Source organism: Rhinopithecus roxellana, chromosome 17, assembly GCF_007565055.1.
Source record: "Rhinopithecus roxellana isolate Shanxi Qingling chromosome 17, ASM756505v1, whole genome shotgun sequence".
NCBI lineage: Eukaryota > Metazoa > Chordata > Mammalia > Primates > Cercopithecidae > Rhinopithecus > Rhinopithecus roxellana.
In genome coordinates, this window is record NC_044565.1 from 65,587,198 (window position 1) to 65,601,050 (window position 13,853).

Here is a 13,853-nt window from a genome sequence, read left to right on the forward strand (position 1 = left end):
TATAAAAAACACAGATAATATCATATAGAAATCAAATCAATCTATGAGAGAAGTCTAGAGCTTTGCACCCAAGAAACAATACATATTCTTTTTGAGTACACATATGACATTTAGAAAATTGACCACGCAATACAAAAAGAAAACCACAAAAATTATTAAAATAAATAAGTAGAAAGAGAGAAATGGAGAAAAAGATAAAACCAAATTTTAAAAAAGACAGCAACCCCATGCATACTATTTCCTATGACCCCCTCAAAAGCAGAAATTAACAATAACAGATAGCATTAAAAATTCCATGTGTCTGCAAACAGAATATCATACTGGTAAACTAGTAAATAACCCTATGTTCATAAAGCATATCATGGAAAATCAGAACTGAACAGTTATAAATAAATCTGAAATTTTGTAAGACCCAACTTATGCACTAAATTTAATTGTAGTTGTCAGTAAATACATGTTTTAAATGAGCTAAGAAGACAACATAAGTAGTTAGAAAACAATCAACAAGTAAAATCAAATCAGAAAAAAAAGGAATCTAAGGGCAGATTTCAATGAAATAGTGCATTAAGAGCAGTGAGCTGAGAACCGGCCACTGCACTCCAGCCCGGGCGACAGAGCGAGACTCTGTCTCAAAAAAATAAATAAATAAATAAATAAAGTTAATACTGATATTTGAAAAACACTAATATTGTGCACTTCTGATATAATTCAAGAAAAAAGAGGTTGCATATTTTAAAAATATATATTGAAAAGAACAAAATTGCTAATGACAAAAATGGATTAAAATACATTTAATAGATTAATAAAGTAGTAAAAAAAAAAAAAGTAGATGAAATACATTTCCCAAAATAAATGACATTAGAAAAAATAGAAACATTCAACTGATCATAGACATTTAAAAATACAAAATAGTAGGTAAAATCCATCCTCCTCAAAGCTGCAGGTCTAGTGTTTTTATAGGCGAACTCCACTGAACTTCCATGAAGGAGTTAATTCCTATTCTATACAAATTGTTACAAAAATAGAAAGTCTTCACATTACGCTACAAATAGAAATGGTTTCTATTAAAACTTCTGGGTTGAATTTTGGAGAAATTTGTCAAACTCATTTTAAAAATGTTTATGCCAGAATTTAGGCCCATGAACAGCTATTACAATTTTATCAAATAAAAATAAAAAGAGAATGCTAACTCCATCAGTTATTAAGACTTATTATAAGGCCGTAGTAATTTAAAAGGCTGATACTGGCACAGCAACAAAGGAACCAGTGTATTAAAATAGCTCAGAAATAGCATGCTTAATTGATAAATAATGAAAATGAAAGTAGCATATTGTTTAGAATGGCATAATGGAAACAAACTTACAATAAGGAGAAAAATCATGTATCCTGATTAACATCATATATAATGGTGGGGTCCAGATTAAATATATAATGTGGTGAAAAAACATCTAAGATGTAACAGAAAAAAAAATAATTGTAATACCCAGGAGTGGAGAGATAGGTATTTGACAATATGCCAAAAGCATATACAATATAGAGATATTAATAGATATAGTTACATAGAAATGAAGAACTCTGTTCATTAAAAGACATTGTTGGCACAATTAAGACAGGGAAACATGATACCAGGGAGAAGATAAGTATCAGGTTTAAAAGTTTTAAGACAATATCTAGTATATAAGGTCAGAAGCTGCAACAGAAATGTGAGTGAAGATATTCATAGGTAATAAATGAAGAGGACAAAATGACTAATAAGTATAAGAAGAAACTGTCAAACTCACTAGTGTACAAAGAAATGGACATGAAAATAATAAAATACAATTTTATATCCATAAGAAAGGCAAAAAAAAAATCAATATCACATATTGGGGCAGATGTCCCTACTTGTTTACTGCAAGTGAGAATGCAATACCCAAAAGCCATTCAGGTCTCTTGGCACTTATCTAATGAGGGCACAATCCCAGATGAAAGACACATACCACCAGCAGAAACACAGTAAGTGCGCAGTTCTCAGAATAGGTGTTGGATGATCTGGACTGGCATTCAGTGTGTGCTTTAATTTAAATTTATCAAACGAGAGAGAGAGAGAGAGAGAGAGAGAGAGAGAGAGAGAGAGAGAGAGAGAGAGAGAGAAGACACTAGTACTACCTCCTGCAGAAGAGTCGTTAGGACGGCCCCATCTAGTCCCCCAGTGGCTATCCACGAGGCCCAGGCCTGGGCAAACCTTCAGAGATCCAGAATATCTTGAGGATCACAGAACCTGTCCACCTGAGAGTCCCCGTGCTCTAATGCTGTCCAGTGATGTCCTGTAATTAAGTGGCCTATTCCCTTCATGTGTATTTCCTAAGGTGAGAGTAAATCCTTCATGTGGTAGGTTCTCCCTTCCTAAGCTATAAACAGTTGGTTCAAGGTAATCCACATACATCTTGTAACTGGGTATAATAAATCAACATTAGTAATCTCTTGCTACAAATTAATTTCCGATTAAACACAATATCATAATTATGATCTCTTAGCAATTATCAATTCTTTATCTGGCTAAGTGCTAACATGTCATACTGATTAGTTAAACCTGATTCTTGCAAGCATCTCAGCAAGTACCTTCGTATTTAGTGCTTCAATCCAGTAATAATCAGCTGGCAGTTTCTCCATGTGTATCAACCTGGCCTGCTGACCTTCACACTGATATTCAGCCTTTTTGCCACATATCCATGACACTTACTTTGGGATTAGTGTTGCCAAATTAAATACCAGGGCACAGAGTTTAATTTGAATTTTAGATAAATAGCAATTTCTTAAACTATGAATGTGTGCCAAATATTGCATGGGATATACTTATAAAAACCCTAGCAGGCCTACTTGTAAATCTGTATTAAATTGACCTTAAACACCATGGCCATTAATACTTGGTACTTTTTTCTTTGTACTCACTGTTGCCAGAATTGAGTTTCCTCCTTCTGGTAACTGTTCATTGCCCGCAGACTTAAATCTACTGCCAAGACAAAGGAAAGAAATGTGCATTTTTTCCCTTGATTCTAATAAAATAGATATTTTCTCCAATTTACAGAGGAGAAAACTGAAGATAACATTAATTCAAAAGAGTACTTGACATCCTAGAGCTAACAAGTGGAGTCAATCCTACAATCCAGTGTAGTCTGAGTCCAAAGCCATTTTCTCTCCACTGAATCACACTGAGATACGTGAGCAGGGCAAAATTTTAGCACAGATGGAGGAGCCTTGACTGAGGCAAGACATGCTGTCAAAGAATTTAAGATAATTATGTTGGTAATGGTGGTGCCTGTACTTCTGTAAGCTGCATAGTTGAGCTTACTCTTCTGCTTCTGATAGGTGATTTCTTGGGAATCTAACAGTAAATAGCCAGTTTAGACAGAGAAGAGCAGAGAGAAGAGAAACCCAAAGCAGTACCTTGAAACCCCATTAGCATTTCCCTACATCCAGAGACCCAGAATATGCCATTTTATATCCCCATGTATAGAACAAAGCTTAAATTCTACATCAGAAGATGCATTAACAAAACCCAGTGCCCTTTCACCCCACCCTCATTTAAATGAGAAGATACATGGCTTCTATCCTTAGGAAAATCACCGTAATTATATGAGCTAATTATTTGTGTTGTTTCTTCCCCTCAGCCCCCAAATTATGGCCACCTTTAAGAGAATCCCATTGCTTTTCTAAAAAAAAAGATGATTGAACCACCTATTAGAATGTAAAAGAATGGCTAATTGGAGTTCAAATCAAATAATAGAGCACAGTTTAAATTTATACATACAAAACACATTATCTTCACCCTTACATTCCCAACTCCACAGGCTCAAAACAGCAAAATGACCCACCGTCACCTTGAATCGTTCCACCGTTACAACCTGACAATGACTGCTTTTTTTGTTGTTTTGTTTTTAGTCTCTTTCAACCAGAAGGAACTGCTCTTAACTGTGAGATTATGCAGTTCTGTTTGGAAAGCTTTTGTGAGTCCCTATAGTGTAATGATTTTCCTTTAGAGAGCATGTAATTTTAGATTCTTGCATAACAGCACAGATTTTTATGGTATTACTAAACTTTGTAATTTTATTTCCCTCTGACAATTAAGTGCACATTGATGTTACGGAATTTTTTCTTCCTTCCATCACAGTTGGATGAAATTGGAAAGGCAGACTATGGTGTGTTGGGAGTGCTCATGTCTAGAAGTGTAAACGTTTTGTGATTCCCTTGTTGAAGATCCATTTCACACATAGGCAAATCCATCACATTGCTACAGTTTGCTTTCAGTTACAAACAAGCTGTAACCTAAAATACACAATGCACCAACCAAAAACAATCATTGTGCCGTTTATGCACTCCCTTTGTTTAGGAAATAGTTTAACAGTTTACAGTACATTAGCTCGGATGTTTAAACTAACCTTTTTGCAGAAAGTGAGCATCTTCCAAATAAATATTTTTCTCCTAGAATTTGTCACTTCTTATCACCAGCCACGTCTCTTTCATGTCTATTGCACTCAGACCTGGGCAACAGCACCTATATTTGATCAAGACCCTTCACTGTTTCCCTTTGCTATGTAAATGAGACACATCATTTTTTCTAGTCCAGGCAGCTGGCAGACAAATTCATTTGCCTGTAAACTAAGCAATGCAATTTGAACATGCATGATTCACCCTGTCCCTTGGAGGCAAGGTGAAGGCTTCTCTACCACAAGAATAAGTGTTCAGTAACCAATAGGTGTATGACAATCGGCCCTTGAGTCCCTCTAAATTGAATTTTGTAATTTACCCAAGAATGTCTAAGAATGGTAATGCTGTCTTTCAATCTTCATCTGTTGGCTTTAATCCATTCCCTGATGATTAGAGTTCGGCAGACTTGCTAGGGCTTAGTGTTTCTTCTCCTAGCAAGGCTTATTTGATCAATAGTATGATCCCAAGACAGGGTGGATAGAAACTGAAATCCAGTCTAGCTCAGCCTCTATTCTGAGGTCAGGGGCAACCATTTTCACTGGAAATCACTACCCATAGTCAGCAGATTTCATGTTCTTATACTCTATCACTGATATTTTAGAAACTGTGACCCTAGATAAACATTAATGATCTTCACTCCATGGAGTAACCCTACCCTAAAGTCCACCCACCATATACAGTATGGTATTAGGACAAGCTCTTGCTCCTTCCATGACATATGAATATATCCCGTTAAAGGCTCAATGTTTGTTTCCTCCCAAAATCCTTGTGTTGAAATCTTAACCCCCAATGTGACTATATTTGGAGATTGGGACTCAAAAGAACTAATTAAGGTTAAATGAGATCATAAAGATGGGGCCCTGATTGCATATAATTGATGTCTTTATAGGAATATACATCAGAGAGCTCTCATACTCTTTCTCTCTCTGTATGCAGGTGCCAATGAAAGGTCATGAGAGGACATAGCTAGAAGGCAGCCAGCCACCCGCAGGCCAGGAAGAGACCAACCAGAAACCAATCAGACCAGCACCTTGATTTCAGATGTTCAGATTCCAGAACTGTGAGGAAATAAATTTCTGTTGTTTAGGCCATCTAGTGTGTGTGGTATTTGGTTATGGTAGCCCAAACAGGCTAATGTAGACTGGTAAGAATAATATATTGTAGTAACCATCTCAATCATTTTGCAGTTTTTCAAGAAAAGTCACAGATGAGTCTGGACTCCTTTTCCACACAGAAAACACCATCTCCAAAATTATGCAATTGAGAAATAAAGACGTGTAGATGTGTGGTCTCGGATTTAGCTTCAGGGAAATGCTCATGGTTATATTTGCTTTAAAATTTGAAGGTTGTTTCTACGAACTATTCTGAATAAACACAAAATGGCCAAAAAGGAAATAAAAAGAAATTTTCCCCAATCAGTGGTCTTTCCACTTTGTCCAATGGCAATATCTCATAGCTCAGAGATTTTGCGAAGGTAAGAATATGATGCCAGCCCATCTGTCCTTGAATCTCTAAATACTCACTTTTAACATGAGTTAAAACCACCAATTCTCCATTGATTTGTTTTTCTAAATTCATGGATTTTTTTTTCCCCCAGATTTATGGAGCTCAATTTTTAGGCTGATTAGACTGCAGAATTTAGTGGCTATGCTTGCCTAAGAAAAGTGAACACATTGAATAGAGCATAAAATGGGGCAGGACCTCAGTCACTGCCACATGATGCTCGCCCTTCTGTGGTCACCCTGCCCACAGCTTCTCAAGAAATTCTCCAGCAAAACGGACCCATTTCAATTGCAATGGCTGCTTAATAAAAAATTCCATTCAGTCTAAGAAAGTAACAGAATACTTTGCCTAATATACTAATAATGACTCCTAATACATAGGTCATGTGTTTTTTAAGTGTATGTGCGTTTCAATGGAACTAGAAGACTTTCATTGAAATTGTGATTTTTTTTGAGACAGTCTTGCTTGGTTGCCCAGGCTAGAGTATAGTGGGGTGATCTTAGCTCACTGCAACCTCTGCCTCCCAGGTTCAAGCAATTCTCTTGCCTCAGCCTCCTGAGTAGCGGGATTACTGGCACATGCCACCACGCCTGGCTAATTTTCATATTTTTAGTAGAGATGGGGTTTCACAGTGTTGGTCAGGCTGGTCTCAAACTCCTGACCTCATGATCCACCTGCCTCAGCCTCCCAAAGTGCTGGGATTACAGGCATAAGCCACCATACTCAGCTTGAAATCGTGATTTTTAAGCACTCATGAAACATCCTGTATGCTGAAAACTGTGGAGACTCAAAGATTAAAAATGGATGTAGATCAGACGTCCGCACTTCAGGAGCTCAGCTGGCATTACATTTCTTCTTTCTCATGGCGTGACTCTTTCCAATTGGCTCATCTTAACCTTCACTCCTTTTGTCTTCCCAAATTCAGAACTTTCATCTAAACCTCTGGGATATCCCCTAAAGCATATATGTTTTATCAGGAGTTAAATAAATTCAGAGGAGAGAATAAGCTTACCCTCCTCTTGGCCTGTGACACCTGATCAGCAGATTTATCCAATAAGACCTCAGTGATCCTGATTCTCAGACCACAGCTGTTTGCACTATGACTTGCATTTCCTCCACTTTCTGACTGAGTATTGTGATGAATGTCTCTCTCTCCACTTACCTGGCCCAAATCACCTGTCTCTGCATCCTTCCCTGGGACTAGGTAGTCAGACTAGGCATGTACTTCTCTGTCTCTAACTCCATCTTCCATTCTTGGTGTGACTGCAGCTTCCACCTGGAAAGAGCTGAGAGGGCAGCTTGTGTACAAGCTGGCCGAATTTAAAGCAGGATTTATGAATCTTGAGTGGGATTTTCATGCTGTCTATACCACCGTGAAATTATCTGCTGATTCCATTTAGTAAACAACGCAGCAGGTTGAAGCCGGCTGTTCCCAGCCCAGCAGAGAGGCTATGTGGTAGCAATGCTGATGTGTCAGTGCAGAGACAATGGGACTGCTGTTGGGGAGGTGGGCTTGTCCACCCCAACATCGCTCTTCTAGTGCCTGAGTAGGAGGCAGTTGAAGAAAAGCAAAGGCGTGTTTGCACACTGTCTCTCCACTCATTACTTATGCACAGCGTACATTATTCAAAATAAGCAATTATCTCAAAGAAAACAAAGCTATTTGCATTTCCCAGGAGAATTTGCCCTCTGAGGGAGTTGGTGTCAGGCAGAGAGCAAGAAACCACTGACTGGAGCAGAAATAGCATCATTTTCTCTCTGCAGGACAAAATCCAAACACTTCAGCCTGGCATGCCCAGCCTGTCACATGGTGGTCCTGGCCAGCCTGATTTTGTTTACTTTCCACAAATGCACAACACGTTCCTTGCCCTTGAGCTGAACTTACTTCTTGTTCAAAATAAAGACCAATGTTGTAAGTATCAGTATTTAAGAAAATATGAGTGAAACGACCTTAAATTAAAAAAAAAAATCATATTGTTAATTCAATCATTTTTGCTGTAAATTATAAAAGACCGCTGTTTTTCAGTTGTTTGGGTGAAATATCTCAGTGAGACATTATGATACAGAAATGACTCTTCTGCCTAAGTACCCTACCTACAATGAGTTTTCCTGAATTTCTAGAGCAGTGGTTTTCAAATTTTCAAAGCAGTCAAAATCTCCTGGAGGGCTTGTAAAAACAGATTGGGCTCAGTGGCTCATGCCTGTAATCCTAGCACTGTGGGAGGCCAAAGCGGACAGATCACGAGGTCAGGAGATCGAGACCATCCTGGTCAACATGGTGAAACCCTGTCTCTACTAAAATAAAATTAAAAAACAAAATTAGCCAGGCGTGGTGGTGCACGCCTGTAGTCCCAGCTACTTGGGAGGCTGGGACATGGGAATTGCTTGAACCCGGGAGGCAGAGATTGCAGTGAGCTGAGATCATGCCACTGCACTCCAGCCTGGCAACAGAGCGAGATTCCATCTCAAACAAACAAACACAGAACAGATTGCTGGGTTCCAGTCCTAGAATCCTAGAATCTGTTAGATGGACACTGAGAATTTGTATTTCTAAAAAACTCTCATCAGTCCAGGCATCATCTTTTAAAACCATTGTTCTAAAGTTATGCTGTCCAACAAGGTAGCCACTAGCTACACATCGCTATTGAATACCAGAAATGTGGCTGGTCTGAATTAAGATGTGCCCTAAGTGTCAAATATATACTAGATTTCTAAGACTTTGCACAAAACTAAATGCAATATACCATTTTCATAATTTTGAAATGGTTACTTGTTGAAATAAATTTTTGATATTTTGAGTTAAGAATATACTGTTAAAATTAATCTCAGCTGTTTCTTTTTACTTTTTAATATGGCTATTAGAAAATTTAGAATTACATATATGGCTCATATTTCTACCATACAAGCACTGATACAGAGGATCACACACAGGTTAAGGGTGGAATATCAGCAATATAAAATTGAGGAGCAGAAATAGATTTGGAGTGTGAAATTAAATCTGATTACCTAAGTATTTATTGACTATTCCTAAATTCCAGGGAAACATATCTCAGAATCATGGCTGTGGATAAGAACTGGGAAGAAGCTGATATTAAGCAATTCAGAGGAAAGTGGGAATCAAAGAGACAGAAACTTGATAAACTTAGTTCAGGCCAACAACATTTGGCAGAATCCAGTGTCTTTTAGAGAGTCAAAACCTGGTTTTCTGTTTGTCCAGTCTTACAGATGCTACCAGCATATGAAATAGAGCTCTAATTATACCCTGAATTCTACTTTTATGTATACAATTTGTTTCATCAGGGAGATTGCCAACTTTGCAAGGGCAAGAACTAAATCTGTATTTGCATGATTTGGGGCACCTAGCATTGCAGTCATCTATATGATATGAATAAGTGTAATAAATGAATAAATACATTTATCTTAAATATTTTATGCTCCCTTAAACCAAGGACAAAATCATGCCTAGGTTTTGTGGGAATAACATCATAAGCAGTGCAACATTTTTTAAAGTGTCATTGAACAAATTTTATGAGTAATCTTTAGCTCTAGTAGAGAGATGTGTATGCAATCTATTGTTGGATATTCACCACAACAAAAAACTAATGCTTTAGAGGCACTGAGGCCAGGTTTCAGGGCCCATGTTTGAAGCCTAGCACTTTGGACCTTGGGAGGTGGGTGGATTGCTTGAGCCCAGGAGTTCGAGACTAGCCTGGGTGATATGGCAAGACCCAGCAAAACCCTTTCTTCACCAAAAAAAAAAAAAAAAAAAAAAAAAAGCCAGGTGTGGAGGCTGAGGTAGGAGGATCACCTGAGCCTGGGGAGGTCAAGGCTTCAGTGAACCACGATTGTGCCACTGCACTCCAGCCTGGGTGACAGAGTAAGACTCCATCTCAAAGACAGAAAGAAGAAGAAGAAGAAGAAGAAAAAATAGCGGACACTGAGAAATCTGTGAAACATTTAACATTATCTTATTGAACACTTTATAGGGATATGGGTATATGGGCCTAATTTTCCTTATAGTGCTGCCCCTAGACATTCTCACTTGAGGTCCCACCTCTTCATATTATTGCACTGGGGATTAAGTTTCAATATGAATTTTGCAGGGGACACAAACATTTAAAATACAGCAACCAGTGACTGACAGACCCAAGAGGCAGTTTGGCCAGTACAGCAAGAAGATTGACAGAAGAAGGAGTGGAAGGGAGCAAAGCTCTGTTCCAGGGCTGTGTTTCCAGCAACTGCCTTGTAACTGTCCTTAAAGGTGCTTGAAAATGACTCTAATAACATGATTTTGCTGTTGTTGTTGTAAAGCCTATACAGTTACCTTTGTAGAAAAATAATTCAGCTCCTTTTATTACAGCACAGTCTAAAGTGATTTTGAAGGCAAATATTTAAAGTAAAAATATGATGTTTGCTGTAGCCCTAAATCATAAATAACAATTGTTCCCTCTTCTAAATTGATTTAGGAACCTCTAAGATAGGGCTTTTACTCTAGGTGGACGTTATCCCCCAAACTCCCGTTTGCCCTGTAGATAGAGGAGGACTGAATTATTATTGTGTTTGTTTGTTTGTTTTGAGCACTCTGTAGAGTTTTATGGCTTGGCTGTGTGTAGGCATACAATGCAGCTGTACTCCTTTGGGAGGCACTCTGTAAGTAAAAGGCATTGCTGGTGTTTTTTGTTTGTTTTATTATTCTGCATTGTTATTCCCTGATCCTAAGCATGGAGTTTTCTCTGGTTCTGCTAATGCAGAACCAGAATGTACTGTTTCCACAAACTCATTTAACAAAGATATGCTTCAGTAGGAAGGTCAAGATACAATGCCTACCATATTCTTGAGTTCGAGAATCCAGCTCAGGATAAATCACTCTCTTTTAATGTCATAAATATTAATTTCATTAGGAGGAATTTATCCAAGTCAAACTATGTTACTCTTGTAAGTGACAGGGCAGGGTTAGCTGCCTCAAATCTCAAGGGTTCTACCCCATCAAGGGATAGTGTGACACCTCATTGATGTAGTTATTTTTTTCTTTCTTGGATGTACAGTGAGTAGCTATGAGGAACCGATTCACTTAACATAAAATATTAGCATTCATCAAGTTTTTTTTTTGTTGTTGCATGTGATTAAAGCACCATTGAAACAAATGTAGTTCCTTAAATGAGGTGTGACTATGCCAGCCCCAAGAAAAATCCTAGGCATGGAAGTGGAGGGGGAAAATTGTCAAGTCGACATGGAAAATCTCTCTCATTACTTCACTATAAGAATCTTAATTAGTCCCAAAGGTTTTACTCACTCATTTTAAAGCAAAATCAGGTAGATCAGACAAGGAAATGTATGTCAATCAATCTCTGCTAGAGTCAGTCAACATGGCTTGACCCCCTATGTTTGCAGTTGTAAGTTGGCTAGGATTTTGCTCCATTCTAAGTTGTAAGTATGTAAGTGGAATTGTGCCGATAAATGAGCTTTTCTAATTGAGTTCATCCTTGTAAATTAATAAAAATTCCTGCCAATCAAACAAGTGCATGTTTGCAGGAATATTATCAGTAGGTAATGGAGATAATTAATACTTCATGACATCAAGGTCTGAAATTAAAATCAAATCTGAGACTTAACTGCAATTATTAAATCTGAGGAAAATTATCTTTCAGATGACAAGTGTCACAACCTTCAGCACCTGAATTAATAACAGGGAACAAACCTCCAAAAACACAGTGCACACTTCTTTTTCCTTATGTTGCAATAATTACTATTTCATGACATCAAGGACCTATATCTGGCTCAAGATAATATTGCAGATCAGTAAAGTGTCACTGCTGCAAAACCCACAAATTTCAGGCAACATACCTAGTAAGAAAATACAATTGAAAGAGTATAGAAGTGGGAGATAAGACCCAGGTTATAGTCCTGACTCTTAGAAGACCTGGGATCTAACCCAGAATCTTGCAGGTATTTTTCTGCTTTTATCTTAGCCAAGCAAATCATTTCACCTAACTGGACCTTAGTTCTTTCATGATCTGAAACTAATTTTTGCTCTAATTACAAGCTTCATGTGAAGAATAAATAGGAATTTTTTGAAGTAGTTAATTTGTTTTCATTTATTCATTCATTTTTCTAATATGTATTGAGTGCCAACCCTTATGTGGAGTCTTAGGAAAGCCGAGATTAGAAAAGAAAAGGTACAGTCACTGGTCTCAAAGGACCTCACAACTTGTTAAGTTGTGAAGCATTCTGAGACAGGGCTAAGCTTGGGGGTGATGGGGGGCCTGTATGATACGGCAGAGCTGTGGGTATAGGTTGTTGCTAGGGAGACTTCCTGAAGAAGGTGATGCTGGGAGAGAATCTCAGAGGGCAGGCATCTTTTAACAGATGAATGAAGATTCAAGGGAAAAAGATAGCAGTTCATAAATCATTTGTTTCTACTGTAACTAGATTGGAGTGGTTGATTCCCAGGGAATAGTTACTAATATGTGACTATCATAGGTACATGATAAAAACAAAACGCTATTTCCCAAACCACAGCTCACTGTGAAAGTGGAGTAGTATGGCATATAAGAAAGAAAAAAAATGTAACTTGCCTGAGGATAACTAACTAGAAAGTGGTAGAACCAAGACTTGAGCCATGTAGCTTAATCGGTATAGGTACAACCTAAATTTAATTTAGTTATTTATGTATCTATTTATTTATAATTTTTTCTTGTTATTATCCAGGGATTGCTGAGATTAGGCCAGCAAGGGCCATTTCTCATAGGGTCAGGATGCCACTAGACTTGAATGAGGACAGATTACAGACCCAGAAAGGAATTCCAACACTCAGCAGACAATGGACTCATGGAGACAAGGCCAGCTTGCAGGGGTGAGGGGAGATAGGTCACATCAGGAGTCCCCTGGATCCAAGACTGAAGCCTGAAGGATAATCGCATACCCTACCTTGAGGTTTCTGTCTGCTTGGATTGTGGTGTCCGTCATCGGGAAGGATGCAGGGAATGTTTAGGACCCTTATTCAGCACCAAGGACAGTGTCTGTCCTATGGAATGTGGTATACACTCTTAAATATATTAAACATCACACCTAAGAACAATGATATTTCCCATTTTCTTCGTCTGTTCCTGCTGCTATAACAAAATATCTTAGCCTTGGCAATTTATGAATAATGGAAATATATTTCTCACAGGAAATATATTTCTGGAGGCTGGGAAGTCTAAGATCAAGATGCCAACAGAGGGGAAATGGAAGGGCAAATAGGGACTAGCTAGTTCCCCGGAGCTCTTTTATAAGGACACTAATTCCATTCATGAAGGCTCCTCCTCCATGATTTAATCACCTGTTAAAGTCCCCACCTCTTAATAGCATTGCACTGGAAATTAAGCTTCAACATGGATTTTGACCGTAGCACTCATGCCCTGCAGGACAGGTTCCCCTGCCCCAGGTTCCACTTGGTGCTCATATATATGTACATTCTCCTCTCATTTCAGATATGACTTATGGGGAACAGCTGGAAAAGACAAGATTCAAGCTCCATGCAGACACAGCCTGTGCTCTTTCCAAGCGCACACTACTGTCTCACTCTCTTGCCTGATTGGATCCTCTATATGTTGCTCTCTACCTGAGAGACACATGAGACGTTCAAATCATGTTAATGTAAAAAGTGTTCAGGTAAACAATTTCTTTTAACCTTACCTATCAGAGCTTGCCATTGGCTATATCATTTCTTTTGATCCTGTTAGATGCCTGAAGTCTAATTTGGGACAGACAATTGGTGCTCTGGAAGGGATAGTTTCTATGAAGGTAGTACAATCATTTGACTAAATACAAGGATTTGTCAGAAAGATCCAGGATTGCGTCCCATCTCAGCTTCTTCATAAATTAATGACCTCATGTAAGGT